Source organism: Canis lupus, chromosome 25 (assembly GCF_048164855.1).
Source record: "Canis lupus baileyi chromosome 25, mCanLup2.hap1, whole genome shotgun sequence".
Taxonomy (NCBI): Eukaryota; Metazoa; Chordata; class Mammalia; order Carnivora; family Canidae; genus Canis; species Canis lupus.
In genome coordinates this window covers 8266170-8285589 of record NC_132862.1, presented here as the reverse complement: position 1 = coordinate 8285589, position 19420 = coordinate 8266170, and the positions used below count along the sequence as shown (strand labels likewise).

Sequence of the window (19420 nt, the reverse complement as noted above, 5' to 3'; positions counted from 1 at the left end):
GATTGGAATTTTGTATTTTACTTCTTGGCTAAAATAGTTTTTTGCCAAAATGTTTTCTTCACTAGTGTGAAAATGTCTAGCTGAATCAAAATGGTGCTGCCTGCGTACAGATTTCTTGTGTTGGCTGATCATCATCACTTTTTTTTTTTTTAGGGAGGAGAGAATATTTGAATATTTGTTTCCCTCCATTTTCATTCAGGGATTATTTTGTCATTTAGGATTCAGTGTGGCTACCCGGCACTCACTCTTCTTGGAATCAAATGAAAGATGAGTTTGATCCAAGGTTTCCTATATTTCAAAATGAAGGTATCTACTGATGGTCAGGGTTCCAGGAGGGGGTGGATTTAATAAACCAGGAGAAGGGCAAAAGACTGGACACCATCTGGGGATATTTTCAGCTAGCTCAGCCAGATTGTTATTGACCTGAAGCTGGCAGCTTTTCTGTGGCCGGCACAATATGAATATAGTGAGCTCAGCCAATTCTTAACTGACAGGCTCTCATATTTCTAGACATTCCAGCAGTGGTTCCCAGAATGTAGATTTCATGGACAAGTACAATTAAAAATAAAAGAAGTATGGAGATGAACGAAGATCAAAGATCCTGCAATTAAGGTCAGCCCTTTAAATAGAATAATTTCAAATACATAAAAAAGTTTTGCTCTAATGTCCTTCATTTTCTCATTTTTTTCCAGATCAATGAAAATCAGATCTTGGGTCAGTCCTGGGGCACACATAGATGTTTGAAAACCACTATCCCTAGTCCATGGGGTAGCTTGTGACTTTTTAATCTGCAAATCCACTTTAGGCACTTAAATAGCGCCTACTATGTGGGAATATAAAAGTGAAAAAAAAAAAAAAACCCTCTCTATTGTGAATATACCTGCACAACTAATTATTCAGAACACTTCACCAATAATGTCTTATTGGAGTTCACTATTCTTCCAAAAATATTTATGCAGTCACAATCACTCAAATAGCTGTTTTAGGCTATTATTTCAATCACAAATCGGAATGACCCTGAAGCAAGTAAAAGGCTAATGTTTAAAGATTAAGAGTGTTTTTGTATTTGAGCAAATGATTTTAAATCTCTGCTTGCTGAAAAAGCAAGGAAAGTGAAGTATGAATAAGTATGAATATGAAGGTGAGTACGTACATCCATGCAAGCTCATTTTTTTGGTAGTAAATGTGTGTACCTAAGAAACGAGAATTAAGATAAATGAGTTGTGATCCTCATAGCATGCTCCTGGAAAATCAAAACTGCATTTCTCTTTTGTCAGGAGTGGAAATATGCATTGTTGCCCAATTAAGGAAAGGTTGACTGAAGGTGAGGAAGGTTCCACTTTTCTGCCCTTATTGCTCAACAGGCTTGTTTAACAGGCTAAATGGAAGGGAGGGTACTGCTTCACTCCAAGTATTATTGGGCAGTTGCCAAAGACAGTTTAAAAAAATAAACTAAAATAAAACTGCTCAGGCATCTAATGCCATGGAGCACAAAACTGACATGTTGGGGCTCGCAGTTTTAGTTACAGCAAACTAATTACCACACACGTAATTTCTAGTTATGGATAAGGGGCCATTTGCGCAGCATCTAGTACTTTTCATATTATCTCACCCTGGAATCTTGCAAATTAATAGAGGTAATATATTATTATGGGAAAAGATTGAATCTGACAATGATCTCAGGCACTAAAGAAACTGGCTGTCCTGCAGCACATGTGAATTTTTCATGCTTCTTGGAGACTGGCGTTCTTACCCTTCCACTGGCATTCATTTTTACTAGTAAGCTTTTGCCCTTCTGGCCCTGCTTACATGGCTCAGCAGACCACAAATCTGATGTTACAACGTAATGCTCTGTCCTTTGCCAGGAGTCTCTGCTGTGGGCACACTTTCTTGAGGAGACTCTACTCTGCTTTCAGTCTCCGTCAATTACCCTTGTGAAAAGAATTCCTCTAAAGCATGGGGTGTATTTGGCTTTTGTACAATGGTCTAGTCCTAAACTCTGTGACAGCTCTACCTTGAGTAGCCTATTTGCGAATTCAGAAGAGCTAGGGTTGCATTTGGGCTCTCTTTAACCACAGCATTCTTTTGGCTTTTACGCTGGCCTCCAACATGGTATAAACAGTGATTTCATTATTGCTGGATAGAGTTTTCTCACTGGTTTCTGCTGAAACAAGGAACACGGGCCCGCAGATAAAAGCATCGTAATGATAAGAGGTAACCTTTGTTGCAGGCTTACTACGTGACTGGCACTGCACTGAGCGATTTACAACGCGCTGTCCCCTTTATTCCTCACAACCATTCTGTGGGGTATGATTCTTCCCATTTTATGATTGAGGAAATTGAGCCTGAGAAAAACTGAGGAAACTTGCCCAAAGTCACGTAGCTTGTATGTGGTAGAGGCCAGATTCCAGTGAAGGTCAGTCTGAGTTCAAAGCCATGTTCCTACTTTCTTACCTTTTTTCCTAGGCAAGCCATTTGTTCTTGGGCTGTGTGGGGAATTCTGGAATAGAAGATTGGACATTAAACACACACACATACACACACACACGCGCACACACACACATACACAAGTCTAGGTTTGCTCCCAATCAAACATGGAATTAATACTTGTAGGGCTGACTGAGAGGGAGTCGCCACTCTGCTTAGGGCACCAACTCCCTCCAAAAGACAATCCTTTCTTGAAGCATCAACAGGCGGTGGGTGGCCCTGATATACCATCTTGCTCAGGCCAGTTCTCTATCCCAAGGATAAAGCTTTTCCCCTACCCCAGGCCCCTAAGGATCACTTTCCAAATGGGAGGCCCAAGCCAGTTCCCTGAAAAGCAGAGTATGAAGGATGCCTCTTTGACAAGATGGAAACCATATCACCTATGTTATTCTCATTTTATGTGGAGGTTTGCTCTAAGGCTTCACTTGGAGGCAGTGCTGTAGGACCGGTGTATAAGTGACACTGCCTTCTGAGGACAGCCTTCTTTGTCAGTTAACACTTCCCTTTACAAACCTGCCATATAAGATGGACCTCTCTGCTTATCAATTCCTCTCTTTAGTAAATAGCATTATGCAATTCTAGCTTAGATTTAATAAATTTACAAGACATTCAACCAACTGCCCCAAAGATAGGAAAATTGGAAAAGGAGCCAATTTTATAGTACTATTTTGAGAACTGAAAACTAAAAGATAATACAGACTAGGGGTGTCTGGCTGTCTCAATCGGTAGAACATGTGACTCTTGATCTTGAAGTCGTGAGTTCAAGCCCTATGTTGGGCGTGGAGCCTACTTTACAAAATAGGTAAAAAAAAATAATACTGAATAAATAGGAATTCCAAAATGACAAACATTTCAGCATACCCCTCTAAAATGGTGATAAACAGAACTCTTCTTTCTCAAGGCAACTAGGTTCTAAAGAAACAGGGTATATTGAGAGTTTCCTATGCTCTGAAAGGATTTTGGAATTCCGCTTGATTGCCAGAGGTAGTTGGGGTATTATTTGTAGAGAGCTAACTCAACATCAAAATGGATCTGTTTGGAATGATCCCAGTGTCTGCTAAATTCTCTTAAGCCTCAAAGATAAGAAATGAACTGGGCAAAAAGAACTTCTTCTGAAGCCCCCTTTGATGAAAGCTGACTTGTTTTATTTTAGAGAAAAGCTGGAATGATAGGAATTTTATTACTGAAATCTCTTCTGTTGAACTTCTCTTTAAGAAACATTCTGGAAGATCTTAAGATTATCCGATTATTTGCTAAAATAAAATTGAATGATAACTTTTGGAGGAACTTTCTTAGCTATGATCTTATGTCTGTGTGCTGCTCAGTCAGTGGGTTGGTCTGTAAGGGAAGCATAGCCAAGGACTGCAGTTCGTGAATGAATTGTTCTAAATAATGGATGACGTACAGGATAGTCTGCCAAGAATAATTTGGTCTTGAATTAACTGATATTTGGAATCATATTTTAGCTTGTTTCTTCTGTGTTCCTTTTTTTTTTTTTTAAAGATTTTATTTATTCATTCATGAGAGACACACAGAGAGGCAGAGACACAGGCAGAGGGAGAAGCAGGCTCCATGCAGGGAGCCTGATGTGGGAATCGATCCTGGGACTCCAGGATCACGCCTTGGGCCAAACCAGGCACCAAACCGCTGCGCCACCCAGGTATCCCTTCTTCTTAAATTTTTTTTTTTAATTTTTTATTTATTTATGATAGTCACACAGAGAGAGAGAGAGAGGCAGAGACATAGGCAGAGGGAGAAGCAGGCTCCATGCACCGGGAGCCTGACGTGGGATTCGATCCCGGGTCTCCAGGATCGCGCCCTGGGCCAAAGGCAGGCGCTAAACCGCTGCGCCACCCAGGGATCCCGGTATCCCTTCTTCTGTGTTCTTATATTTGATGTGAAACTGTCCACTTTCGCCAAGAGGCAGTCCTTAAATTTGAAGGAATTAGTAGTCTGGAGTTGGGGGCAAAGTAATCTAAAAGTTCATCACAGGTCCAACCAGAAGAAAAGAGCAATTTGTATGCCTGGTTTGTATATGGATTGGTGCCTCTTTTCCTCTTTCTAACAATAAGTGGAGCAGAATAAAATGGGTCACAGGAATTATTGAATCAAGCCAATTTCATCTATAACTTCCTAACTAATCCCAAACATGGGTTATTTTCAGAATACAGTGCTCCTTTTATATTTTTAAAAGTGAAACAGAGAGGACGAGACACAGAATAAAAGATGAAACAGTATAGACACATTAATCTAGGGCAAAACAATTCCTTTCATTTATAGCACTGGTTCTCAGACTTTAGTATGAATCAAAATTGTCTAGGGAGCTTATTGAGTATGCACATTCCTGGCCCTACCACATGATTTAATAAGTTTGCGAGGGACTCAGGAATTTACATTTTTAAGAGACATCCAACTGTTCTTATTCAGGTAACCCACAGATCATACTCTGAAGGATATTGAAACCATCTGAGGGGAGATTAATGTCTGTAGATGCTAATACAGCATTTCCTCAGGGAGTGAAACTTGAGGTAGAGGATCCTGAACAGAGAATCTTGGGAATCCATCTTTGGTCTGGAGCTTACATATGGTTTCATTTCCTTTGGATTAGATAAATGACATCCAGGAAAATGTGGAAGCAACAACACACGTGTGTGCACACACACACACATCTATAATTTCTAGGCCCATTAATATTTTCTACAAATAGATTCTGAGATGCTTATTTTTATCATTAGCAAAAACTTTCTTCACTTTGAATAAACCTTTGACCTCTCTTACTTTCTTCACATCTGGACCATGTAGAACTCTCCAAACTCCAACCAGCAGTGACAAGGGACCTCTCAGCTAAGGCTTACACTGCTCTAAGATTTGGGGGAGCTTCTGGCCCTTTCTCCCCCTCCTTTCCCTACATCTACCTCTGCATTGACTAGATTCTCCTGTCCAGATCCATTGAGCTAGACTGCATCTATAAGCTCTGACCTGGCCTAGTGGTTGATCCCATTTTGTTTGAGATAAGCAGGATGTTAACAGATTTGGATTCCTACACTAAGCCAGCAAGATTTAGTATTTAATTTATCTCCTATTCATTCAACAACATGTGAGTGCCTACTCAATATTTGAGTGCCTACTATGTGACAGGTGATGTTCTAAACATTTGGGTTACATTAGTGAATCCAACAGAAAGATTCCTGACCTTATAGAGCTTATATTCCAGTACCGGAGAGAGACAACAAACAACATGATTAAGGCATAAGTGCTATGAGAAAATGAGAAAGTAGATCAGGGGGTGTGCACATGCATATGTGTGTGTGTGTATTTGTGTGTTGTCAGGGTAAGCCTTATTAAGAAAATGAGAATTGGGCAAAGATTAAAAGATGGGAGGAAGTTAGAGGATATTTGGAGGGAAAGCACGGTAGCCAGAGGATAAGCTAGGGCAATGACCCTATGGCAGGGATGTGCCTTCCATGCTCAAAGAATAATCAGGAAGCCAGTGTAGCTGGAACAGATTGAACAAGAGGCTTAAAGAAGGAGACAAAATAAGAGGTAATGGTAGGGAAAGTCAAGAAAAACTTCATCTTTTCTCTGCAAGCTGCTAGAATATTGGAGTGGATATCATCTGAGAAAGGAAGGACTATGGATGAGGGGGTGTTGACATGGAGCAAGTTTAGGGAATAGGGAGAAATCAAGAGATTTGTCTTGAAACTGGGCAGCCTGGTGGCTCAGTGGTTTAGCACCGCCTTCATCCCAGGGCGTGATCCTGGAATCCTGGGATTGAGTCCCACGTCGGGCTCCCTGCATGGAGCCTGCTTCACCCTCTGCCTGTGTCTCTGCCTCTCTCTGTGTGTCTCTCATGAATAAATAAATAAAATCTTTAAAAAAAAAAAGAGAGAGAGAGATAGAGAGAGATTTGTCTTGAAACTATCAGACACCAAATCAAAATTTTGAGTAGGCACTTGGGTTCTTGAGCTTGGAGTTCAAGAGCAATGTAAATATGGGAATGATCAGCATATAGATTTTATTTAAAGACATGGAACTGATTTAAGTTATAAAGATGAGGATAGATAAGAGGTTTGATTCTGAGCTCTGAGGAACTTGAACAGTAAGAAGATGAACTAAGAGAAGCAAACAGCAACAGAACTTGGGAGGAAGCAACCAGAGAAGTAGGTTGAAAAGCAAGAGAATGTGGTGTGCTGGGAGAATAGTAAGAAAGAGGGATAGTATTGTAAGCTGGTGGCAGGCCAAGGTCTGAGGTTTACCCATTGTAATGAGCCACATCAAGGTCATTGGTGACCCTGCCAAAAGCAATTTCAGGGGAGTCATTGGGAGTGAAACCTGATTGGAGAGGACTCAAGAAGAATAAAAGGAAAGTAAGTGGAGACAGTTAGTATATACAATTCTTTCTAGGAATCCTGCTACAAATGGAAAGGAAAAGAAATGGGCAGAAACTAATAAGAGAGGTGCTGTTGTCACTGTTATTTTTATTTTTTTATTTTATTTTATTTTTTAGAGGTTTTATTTATTCTTTGTGAGAGAGAGTGGGAGAGAGAGAGCACAAGCAGGGGGAGGGAGAGAGGGAGATGGAGAAGCAGACTCCCTGCTGAGCTTGAGCCCAGGACCCTGGGATCATGACCAGAACCAAAGGCAGATGTTTAACTGACTGAGCCACCCAGGGGCCCCTCACTGTTGTTTTTAAATGGGAGAAATATGACTAATAAGGAGAGAATAGAGAGAAATAGAAATAGAAGTAGAGTGAAAAAATTGAAGTTCAAGAGAGACAAGTAAAATTGCTAGAGCAATGTTCTTGATTAGATGAATGTTCTTGATTAGGGTCAGAGTCCGCATGTACAGGATTGGCTTCGTAGAGAGTTTGGGTAGTTCATTTATGGCCATAGACAGGAAAGCTGAGCAGGTGGTAGACGATGTCATTTGGTAAGTACATGAGATGGTGTGAGTCTCGGGGAGTTCTCTTCTGATATTTCCATTTCCTATTAAAATGAAGATGGGGATGAGGTTTGGGGGTTTAAGAAAAGGGGAGGAGGTGTGAAAGACTATCTGAGAGAGTGGGAGAATAAGGGATCTTGAGATATATGGTATGATTGCCTGTAGACATTAGGGGCCCAGCTGTGGTTTCTGTTTATAAATTTAAAAGTTCAACTTGTCTAGAGTTTGTGGTTTTTCTCTGGTCATATTTAGCTACACAGGTGCAGACACAGAATGGGCTAAGAATTGGATTTAAACCAGGGAGAAAAGGGAAGGCACTCCCAAGAGGAATTACATGAAGAAAATGTAAAGGAGGACCAATTTTCAAAGGTACAAGCAACGTCAAGGGGACCAGCAAGGATGGTGCAGCACCTGAGGGCTGGCAGCCGTAGGGAGCCATTATCACACCCAGGCTGAAAGGGCAGGAGATGGGCAGTTATCAGAACTCCTTGAGAGGTGCAGCTGCAGGAGGAGGACCCGTCAGTCCAGGCTCTGGCCTTAGGGAAACTCAGCTGCTGCTGAACTGCAGCCTGACATGGAGGGAGCAGGGGATTAATACCCCTACTCTTCTTTCCTCCCCTTTCCTGCCTGCACCTCTCGTTGGTTGAATGTAGCTGGTAGCTAAAGGGTAAGAGGGTCCTGTGCAACCATCTGTAAAGGGCAGCGCCTAGCAGACAGAGCAGAGTAGAGAAGGATGGAGAGTGGATGTGGAGGAGCAAACACAGAAGAATCTCCAGCTGGACCAGAGTTGTGCTTTTGCCCCACGAGTACACTGAAGTGAGTCAGGGGCAAGTGAGTCAAGCCAACATGCAAGGGAGTGATTATAATGGCTGCCTGTGGAATTCAAGTGGGTAAAGAGGGAAGAGAGAAGGACATCAAGGGTTTGAGAGACAGTGAGAGTGCAGAGGAAATGCCATCTGCTGAGGGTGAAGGATAGTTGGCCTTCAGGTAGCAGAAGGAGTGAAGACAGGAGGTACAGGTAGGAGGTGGTCCAAAAGGTCAAAGCTGAGATTGTGGAGGAGTTTCAGGTATTGACATTGACAAGGGCTAGATGTTAATTATGATGTGAGTGAGTGGGTGGGATGGGGTGGGTGGAATCTCAACAAAGTCGTTGAGAGTGGAGACGTCAAGGAACTAAGGGGTCAGACCTGGGATCTGGTGCTATACTGGCAGCCACTGGGTTCAAGAGCTACTCCCAGACCACTGCTTAGTGTTATCAGATATGAGAGCTGGATCCTTCTCTTGCTCTCCTGCTTGCTGCCTTGACTGGTAGCACTGATTTTTGGCCTAAGTCCTGGTTGCTAAGTTCCAACCAGTACTTTGTTTGGTACAAACCACAGTTGACTGTGGTTCTGTTGTCTTTGGTTAAGTTTCCTGGCCAATGTTTAGGATTATCCTGACCTGGGAATCACTTCTGATTTGCTGTTGCAGAGTTTCACCGCTAGGAGGAACCTGGACACTTTCTCCATGGACCCTGTAGCTTTGACAGATGGCTGATCATGACTGATACTGTGTGACAGTCCCTCTGGGCCTCCTTCACTTCGCTAAACCTTCAAAGTCAGTTTTGGCAGCTGGGTGGATTCCCATAAAAGCTTATCCTTATGCAAAATCTCTTAACGTCCCTACTTGTTCATATTGCTATGAGGCCATTTTACCTTGAGTCAGAGGACCAAGTTATAAAATACTACTCAAGGGAGGATCTATAAATGGACACAGAAGTGGCAGGTTCTAGACACATAATCTTTTCCAGAGAAACTTAGGTTCATTTCAAATCCTCCATGCTTAGAGTTCCTTCTCATAAATATTCACGTAGCATACCTTTTGGTTCATAGCTAAAAACTAAGCACTATGTTAAACCTTTCTGGTAAAGGAAAATCTATGAGTTATATATAAAGCACATGATATAAAGCAGAAATAGCTTTCCAAATGCACTATAAATTTTTAGAGCTAGAATGATGATAAATGTTAAAAGAAAAAAGAATATCTGTGATAATTTGATAATGCTGGGAATGAGATGCTTCTTCTACCTGACATAATAAAACAAAGAATCTAGAGTCTACTAATAATCAATTAGAAATGGAAGTGGAGGGACGCCTGGGTGGCTCAGCAGTTGAGCATCTGCCTTCAGCCCAGGGCTCATGGAGCCTGCTTTTCCCTCTGCCTGTGTCTCTGCCTCTCTATCTCTTATGAATAAATAAATAAAATATGAAGAAAGAAAGAAAGAAAGAAAGAAAGAAAGAAAGAAAGAAAGAAAGAAAGAAAGAAAGAAGAAAGGAAGGAAGGAAGGAAGGAAGGAAAGGAAGAAAGAAAGAAAGAAAGAAGAAAGAAAGAAAGAAAGAAAGAAAGAAAGAAAGAAAGAAAGAAAAAAAAAGAAAGAAAGAAAGAAGAAAGAAAGAAAGAAAGAAAGAAAGAAAGAAAGAAAGAAAGAAAGAAAGAAAGAAAGAAAGAAAGAAAGAAAGAAAGAAAGAAAGAAAGAAAGAAAGAAAGAAAGAAAGAAAGAAAGAAGAAAGAAAGAAAGAAAGAAAGAAAGAAAGAAAGAAAGAAAGAAAGAAAGAAAGAAAGAAGAAAGAGGGGATCCCTGGGTGGCGCAGCGGTTTGGCGCCTGCCTTTGGCCCAGGGCGCGATCCTGGAGACCCGGGATCGAGTCCCACGTCAGGCTCCCGGTGCATGGAGCCTGCTTCTCCCTCTGCCTGTGTCTCTGCCTCTCTCTCTCTCTCTGTGACTATCATAAATAGGTAAAAATTAAAAAAAAAATTAAAAAAAAAAGAAAGAAGAAAGAAAGAAAGAAAGAAAGAAAGAAAGAAAGAAAGAAAGAAAGAAAGAAAGAAAAAGTGGAGGGGTGAGCACCTGGGTGGCTCAGTCGGTTAAGTGCCTGCCCTCAGCTCAGGTCATGACTCATGATTCCAGGGTCCTGGGATTGAGCCCAGAGTTGGGCTCCCTGCTCAGTGGGGAGTCTACTTCTCCCTCTCCCTCTGCCTTTCCCCCTCCCCCGCTTGTGTGCTCTCTCTCTCTCTCTTTCTCGCTTTGCTCACTGGCTTTCAAATAAATAAATAAATAAATAAATAAATAAATAAATAAATAAATAAAATCTTTGAATAAGGAACACCTGGATGGCTCAACGGTTGGGCATCTGCCCTCAGCTTAGTAGGGCGTGATCACCGGATCCCAGATAGAGTCCCACATCGGGCTCCCTGCATGGAGTCTGCTTCTCCCTCTGCCTGTGTCTCTGCCTCTCTCTGTGTGTCTCTCATGAATAAATAAATAAACATCTTTTTAAAAAAAATCTTTAAAGGTGGAGAAAAAGATTCAGTTTATAATAGTGACAAAAACTATACAATTCTTAGGAATAACTTTTAAAAGGAAGGTATAGGACCTATATGAAGCAGACTGGAAAATCTTTCTGAATAATATAAGATGCACATAACCTGAGAGACATTTTTGTTTTGGAAGAGAGGAAGACTCACTCCAAGAAAAATGTCTATTCTTTCCAGATAAATGTGATTCATGTATTGGCATTCTAACTTGTATCCCAATAAGCTTAAAAAAAAAACAAAACAAAACCTGGGCAAAATACTTCAGAGTGAAGATAGAAGGTTAAATATCTAAATGTGACCAATAGTTTTTTAGAAGGACTGAGACGGACACATCTCACCAATTATTAAGACATCATATGAAACAACCGTGACTGTAGTTAATACCATCTTGTGTAATTACAATTTGCTGAGAGAATGGAAGTAAAATGTTCTCACGCACACACACACAAAAGGTCCATATGTGAGGTGATGGATGTATTAATTAACTAGATGACAGAAATCCTTTCACAATGTACACACATATCAAATCATCATGCTGTACATTTTAAATATCTTCAATCTTGGGGTGCCTGGGTGGCTCAGTTGGTTAAGTGCCTGACTCTTGGTTTCAGCTCAGGTCATAAACTCCAGGCCATGAGTCTGAGCCCCACATTGAGCTGTGCTTCAGACTCTCTCTCTACCCATTCCCCCCATGATGCTCTGTCTCCCTAAAATAAATAAATAAATATTTTAATAATATTTAAATAAATCTTTAAAATAAATAAATAAATAAATATCTTACCATTTTTTCAGTTGTAGCACAATAAAGCTGAAAAACAAGAAAAAAAGAATATTAAGTAAATTGAAATTATTTTGAAAACCAAAAAATAAAAATGAAAAAAAAAAAGACTCCAATTCATACAGTTTTAGTGCAGGACTGCAAATATTGATAGAAAGAATAAAATAAAAAAAAGAAAGAATAGAATAGAAAGTCCAGAAACAGATCAACATATAGGAACTTAATAAAACAAGGACAAATGATGGTTTATATAATAAATGGTGCTGACCTAGCTACCTACCTATCTATAAGAAAAGTTCTAGTCTCCTTTCACATACACAAATATCTTACTAGTGGATTGAATATTACTAAATAATAAATAATAAATGAAAAATAAATAAATGAATAAAATAATAATATATAAAATGAAATAATATAAATAAAAAATATTTTATTTATATTGTAAATAATAAAATAAAATAAATATAATAATAAATTATATTAAATGAAATAATATAATATTATTATAAATAATAAATATATTAAATGAAATTAGAGTGATATTTTTATTACTTGGCACTAAGAATTTCTTTATAAAAACTATAGACTCAGGAAAGCCAAAATCCATAAAGTAACAATAGCTTTATTTGACCACATGAAAGCAGAAAATAAAAGGATGCATCACAAAATCCAGAAACAAGTAGAATAGAAAAAAATTAATATTTTACAATATATGTAGTAAACAAAGCATTCCTTTGTTCCTTTTACAAGTCAGTGAGTAAAAGATAAACAATCCTACTGAACAATGGATAAAGAATGTGAATAGGCATTTATAAGAAAGGAAATGAAAATGGCAATAAGTATTTGAAAAAAATGATCAATTTCATTAATAGTTTGGAAATTTAAAATTAGTAAAAACAAGATCCCGTTTTTTGGTCATCACTTGACAAAAACGTTAAAAGTGTCACAGCTTCCATTTCTGGTGAGGATGCAGAAAAAGGGACAGTTATATATTATTTGTGGGTGTGTGGATTATTACTAGTAGCTTAGAAAGTAATTAGGCAACTTCTGTTAAAATTAAATAAGACAGATCTTTTGGTCCAGTAGTCTCACTCTGGGGAATTTTATCCTAGAGAAATAATACACCAATGTATAGGTCTTGCAGTCATGGGTATTTAATTTAGCACATATACCACAAAAATCTGTATGTCTCTCATGGAAAAAGATTGAAAAAATATATATCCCTGTCTCATGCATACCAGGGAATGCTAATGCATCTAGTCACAGAATGAGTTTAATCTGTAGGTACTGTGATTGGCATGAACTCCAAGATCCATTGTTAAGTGGGAAAAAAATTAGATAATTTGCTTAGTGTTTACAGTATGAGTTTTTGCCCATGTTTTAATGAAGCCATTTAATCCTCACAGCAATTCTATGGAAAGGTTCTGTTATTACTTCCGTTGTACAAAAGCAAAATCCGGCATCAAGATATTGAAGTAACATGTCTGAGCTTGCAGATCCAATAAACTTGAATCCAGACAGTCTGATTTTAGAATCCATGTGTGTAGCCACTGTGTCAGAAGTTATATTTTGGATGTTTAGTATCAATCTAGTGTTCCAAAAACAGATTCTTAACCATTTTTAATACGTCTCTGTAATGTTTGATTTATTGCAAGGAGGGGCTTATAATTCTTAAAACACCTATTAAGAAAAATATTTAAAAATTAAATTTCAAAATAAAAAAGGGTTTGGGGACACCTGGGTGGCCCATCGGTTGAGCGTCTGGCTTCGGCTCAGGACAAGATCCTGGAGTTCCAGCATCGAGTCCCACGTCGGGCTCCCTGTATGGAGCCTGTTTCTCCCTCTATGTCTCTGCCTTCTCTGTGTCTCTCATGAATAAATAAATAAAATCTTAAAAATAAATAAATAACTAAAAATTAAAAAGTGCTTTAATTACTACATTGTGCACTTGAAACTAATACAACACTCTATGTTAACTAACTGGAATTAAAACAAAAACTTAAAAAGAAAATTAAAAGGGGGAAGAAACATAAATCTGGGAGTAGGATGTTGAATCCTGCATCTAATTATCCCACTTACAGAGAGAGAGTAACATAGACTCAATGTAACCTCTTTAATTTATTCATTCACTCATTCGACAAGTATTTATTGAATACCTACCTACCCTGTTCTAGGTGCTAGGGATATGGCAGTGAAGAAAATAGACATAAACCCTGCTCTCGTAGAGTTACATTCCAGCTAGAAAGAGACAGGCAAACAAGCTAATTAAAGCATTTCAGATGGAAATAAGAATTCTAGCAACAAAAATGAAACAAGATAAGGGATACAGGAACTAAGGTATGAGTGTTACAGGTAGGTGAGTTGCTATTTTTCATGGAATGGTCAGAGAAGGTCTTAGGGATAAGGTGACATTTGGGAAAAGAACTGAAGGCAGTGAGGTAACTGCCACATGGGTAACTGTGCGAAGAGTGTGATGGCAGGAGGAAGAGCAAGTGCAAAGGCTCTGAGATCAGAGTATGCTTGGTATGTTCAGAGAACAAGGTCAGAGTGGGGTCGGGGTGGTCAGGAGGAAAAGGTCATGGGCTGACTATGTAAATAAACGATCTAATTTTTTCTACGAGTGATATGGGAAACCACTGGAGGATGTTGAACAGACCATGACATGATTTGACTTACTAACCGATGATGAATATTAGTCGGTCATTTCAGATTTGAAAGTGTTTGCTGTTCACTCCACACAGTCCACATAAACACTCCACTGAGAGTCTCTTGAAACCATTATCAGAAAAGAGAATTTTCAAATGGCCTGGGAATGTTGTCAGGAAAGTCTGAGAGGGCAACTGAGTGGGATTCCAGAGACTGATTGGAAATCCCATCCTCGTTTGAATGGACACAGCTGACAAAATGTGCCATCTATGTGGTTTGCTTTGTGGCTGTCCCATTCAGAGAAAGAACCTTAGAAAACTGAGAAAGACATTTTATTCCAGAAGGAATATTGTTTGTTTGTTTGATTGATTGATTGATTGATTTTCAGCAAAGGGAAGGTGGTTCATAGGATTTACCTAAGGCCTGACTTCCTTCCCCCAACAAACAAAACTAAACAAATAAAACCCCCAGGATTTTGGTTTGTCAAGAGAGCTCAGAACAACATGGAGGAAATTATTATTTCAAAAACATTTTATACGTTATGGGCCCAGGCAAACTTAGGGTATTAGGTTGGGTTTCCCAGAAGCAAATTTTAAGACTGATTTATTAGGGAGTGTTCCTAAGAAGAACCTACAGAGGTCAGAGAGTGGGGCTGGGAAGAGAAGGAACCAAGCAAGGAAGCATGTAGTATCAAGAAAGCCTGAAGGGAAACTGGCTCCATGGCACAGGGGAGTTCTACAGACAGTAGGCACGCCTCCATGTTGGCCCCATGAGGACCATGAGGTTGCGGTGCTATTTATGCCACAGCTTAACATCAATGACACCTTACATCACTTACTGATCAAGTGCTGTGGGAAGAGAAGAAATGCTAGATCCTCAGGCATACACATCCCCGAGTGGACTCCACTGAAAATCTCTAAGAGAAAAGATCCAGGATAAGGACATCATTTGACTACTATTAATAGAAAGTATATCTCACTCTTTCCTTCATGTTCTGAAAACCATCATGCTTCCACAGAAAAATAAACCTTTAGCTCAAACATCAGCTTGGATGTTTGAAAAGTGAAAACAAGATGCTTTCCCAGGCAGAAAAGACAGTTTCTTAACTACTTAGAAGAGCTGTCTTGTCTTTTTTTTTTTTTAAGATTTATTTATTTGAGACAGCACAAGCGAGGGTGGGGGGGCCAGAGGGAAAGGGAGAAGCAGAGTTCCCACTGAGCAGGGAGCTTGATCCCAGGACCCTGGGATTGTGAACCGAGCTGTGGGCAATGAACCGACTGAGCCACCCAGGTGCCCCAGAAGAGCTATCTTTTCAAAAGGTATAGATAGTAAGTACATAGTACTTTCTCTGATGCCCAACTCCCAAGTGCTGAGAGTTCATGCAGACTTGGTTGCCAGGTGCCTGATTGAGGAAAAAGGTGCTCACTAGTGGTCAGGCACCTCTCCTGCTCTTAGACATGCTTCCTTTAGCTACATATGTTTAAAAATTTAAATTGCAATATTTGTCTGCATATAAGATATATTTTGCCCACAAAGAACGTATTAAAAAATTTATTCTGTGTTTAGAGTGTTTGTATTATGAATAAAAGCTTGAGAATCCAAGATGTAAAATAATCTATGCTAGGGGGACAATGAGTATGGCAACATAAAATATCACAACAGAGATAGGAATTTCACCTCCTATGGATAGTTTCCTTAATGCAAATAATAAGCCAAAGATAACACACATCCAACCTGAAGTAAAATGGTCAAACCAATTTAAAGGGATTTGGAGGGGTGGTACAATTGGTTAATCATCCGACTCTTGATCTCAGGGTGTGAGTTCAAGCCCCACATTGCTGGGTGTGGAGCCTACTTTAAAAAATGAATAAATAGGGCTGCCCAGGTGGCTCAGTCTATTAAGCATCTGCTTTATCTCAAGTCATGATCCTGGGGTCCTGAGATCAAACCCCATGTTGGGATCCCTGCTAAGCGGTGATTCTGCTTCTGCTTCTGTTTCTCCTCTTTCCCCTTCCCTCCCCTAGTTCTCTCTCTTATTTTCTCTCTCTCTCTCTTTTTTTCCCCTCTCTCTTAAATAAATAAATAAAATCTTTAACAAAAATAAATAAAATAAAAATAAAGGGCATTTTGAGGAACTGATTATAGGCATTTAAAAAGGAATGATAGAATAAGATTTCTAAATTAAATACAGATTTTTTGAGGTTATATTTCACCCAGACAGAATCACATATGTAAATATGTAATTACCTATTACATTTAAATATTACAATATATAATTTTACAACATATTTAGGTTTATCGCAAAATCTAGGCCTTTAGTCAATAGTAAATAGCACATCAAACAAAAGCAGATTCCTCTAGATGATTAAATAATACATAAGTGAGATTGGTAAATGACATCCTGGCCTAATATTATGTCCTCTCTTTGTCTTATTTCTAAATTTTGGATAATTTCTAATATCTTGGATGTACCACTAGAGATTATAATTTAATGGGTCTGAAGAAGGTCCCTGGCATAACTATGTTTTAAAGCTGTCCTAAATTCATAATATATGTAAAACTTACCCATCATCGTTTTGAAACCAGCTATGAAGTCAAACAATGGTGGACCAGGGATCTACCAATGGAGATTTTCTGATGCATAAGACCAAGAGTTGTCTCTAGTTTCTATCTGTGATATGGATAGAGCTAGACTAACTGGGAGCCTGAAGATAGAAAACAAGGAGTGGGGCTGGGTTTAGTCGCGGGGAGTGTTAATTAACATGCAGACTGTTCAAGAGGTTATTGAGGAAAGAGAAGAGATGAAGAAATAGCATAAAGGACAACAGAAAACAGTAGAAGAAGAGAGACCCGAGTATGAAATGAGATAAAGACATAGGAAGAGAATCTGAGAGCATATTGTTCTTAGAAGTTACAAAACCTCATCATAGAATTGATGGGGCAAAAGTTAAGAGCATTTCCAATATTAATAGATATTGTTAAATTTCTCTCCAAAAAAAGTCATGACAGTTTACACTGTCATCAGCCACATATGAAGATGAATGTTTCGTACATCTTTACCTGAACTATAATAGCAATTGTTTTGGTTTTGCCAGTATGAAAGGAGTCGTTTTAAAAGGTATACACCGATGTTCCAATTTTCATTTATTTACCTACGACTTAGTTAGATCAAACATCTTTTCAAGGCTTATTTTTTTTCTGTTCGTTTTTTATATTTGTGTAGCCCTTTTTACTATTGGGCTTTATATATATTTGTTTTTCTTAGTGATTTTTAAAAAGATTTATTTATTTATTTATTTATTTATTTATTTATTTATTTATGATAGATGGATATATAGAGAGAGATAGAGGCAGAGACCCAGGCAGAGGGAGAAGCAGGCTCCATGCCAGGAGCCCGACACGGGACTTGATCCCGGAACTCCAGGATCGCACCCTGGGCCAAAGGCAGCGCCAAACCGCTGAGCCACCCAGGGATCCCCTTCTTAGTGATTTTTAAAACTAGATTTGTTAAGGAGATTTGCTCTATGTCAAGGACTATGTAGGCAGAACTGTAGGAAGTTTCTAGGTGCTTCTTTTTGAAGACAGTTTAGTCACTGTTAAACAAGGAAAAGTCAATTGAATGGCGCCTCTTAAGTTCCAAATAGAAGCCAAACTGGCAGGCATCACCCCAGGGAAAGATGTAACTGGAACATTTTTGTGGTTTATCTATGATTGTCCAAAGCCAAATATCCCTTGGTATGTTGAAACAGTAACTGTTGAAAGGGTCAAGCAAATTTGCAGAGGCACCAGGAAGCCTCCCGGGAAGATAATATTATGTCTTCTACCCAATTCCTTTCCTTTTGAGTTTTGTTTTCGAACCTCTCTTGTAGATTGAGATGATCTCAGAGGGGACAGGAAACAGTCCCGAGAGTCCCAAAGGGAAACTCACCATGAGGGACACCTGGAGTTGAGACCTGAGATCAATATCAGGTTTAAATGCCCATGGATGGGGAAGGGGACCGGGGTGGCTCTGATACAGTGTACAAGTATAATTGGAGCCCCTTCTGAGCCCCTTCTGGAGGGCATGAGCTGGGAATGAACTTCTGGCAAACTGAGGCACTCTTCATTGCTTGGGCTCTCAAGGTGATGTCTATCATAGCACTGCATTGATTAAGGTCATCATTCCTCTATGACTTCAGCCCTCATAGAACTGTGAGCCTGTGACAGCATTATTGCCATAGTAGGCACACGTAAGAAATTGTGCAGAGCTGGTGTTCACCAGTGACCACATGTGGCAGCAACAGAAGCTGCACTGCAGTGAGAAAGAGGCCTGATGTAAATGGGTTAAATTCTCCAGTTCTCTTTTACCTGGAATTTGGAAGCACACCTCTGCTTGGACAATTTGAAGGCAGAAGTATCAAGAAAGACATGTTGGGCATCCTGATAATTTGACCAAGAGAATATTTTGAATAATTTTGACCTCAAATTTGAGAGTCAGATTATACCAGTTGATACGTGTTATGGCAAATGTGTTTCGCAAATGTGTTTCATCTTTCAATTGGAATTTTTGGATTTTTTTTCTGTTTGGCACTTTTATAAATCATAGAAAATTTTAAAAATTTATTTATTTAATTTGGGAGAGAGCATGAACAAGAGGGGCAGGGGGAGGGGGAGAATCCAAAGCAGACACCGTGCTGAGCATAGAGACAGACGGACAGGGGGCTCGAGGTCATGACCTGAGCCGAAACCAGTGGTCGGACCCTTAGCTATGCTACCCAGGTGTACCATACATAGAGAGATTTAAAATAATGATTAGTCAGTTACTTCCCGTGTGACTCCTGTGTTTTGTACCAAGAAAGGCCTTCCTTTCTCCCAAGATATTATATATATGAGATATAGATAGGTAGTGCCAGAAAAACTTTGAAAGACTCTAAAGTAGGGGGAGGGGGGGAAAGATGGCCAGATGATCTTTCAGTGACACACTATACAGCTTTTCAAGGTGATGTGGAAAAACACTGATGATAGGATGGATATCCATTCATGGCTACAGTCTGTTAGCAACAGTTTTCCAGTCTCATCATCAACTAGACTTCTGCTTCCTGAAACTTGCCTGAGGCTCTACAACAAACTTCAGGCCAAAAATCTGGTTCTTTAGCAAAGACAAACTGCCCAGATTCTCAGGGAGTTGGACTGTGCCAAGTACATTGAACTATTGACACTTCAAAGAACAGATGTT

General features: G+C 39.4%; 1 long non-coding RNA gene across 1 annotated transcript; it reads right to left on the bottom strand.

Annotated features, from left to right (window-relative positions):
• Positions 1-2281: 2281 nt before the first annotated feature.
• LOC140616814 (uncharacterized) lies at positions 2282-18324 on the bottom strand. Its single transcript, XR_012017150.1, has 3 exons — positions 18134-18324; positions 11563-11589; positions 2282-2500 (listed from the first exon to the last, which is right to left on the bottom strand). It is a non-coding gene; the product is annotated as an uncharacterized lncRNA (long non-coding RNA).
• Between the last annotated feature and the right edge of the window lie 1096 nt (positions 18325-19420).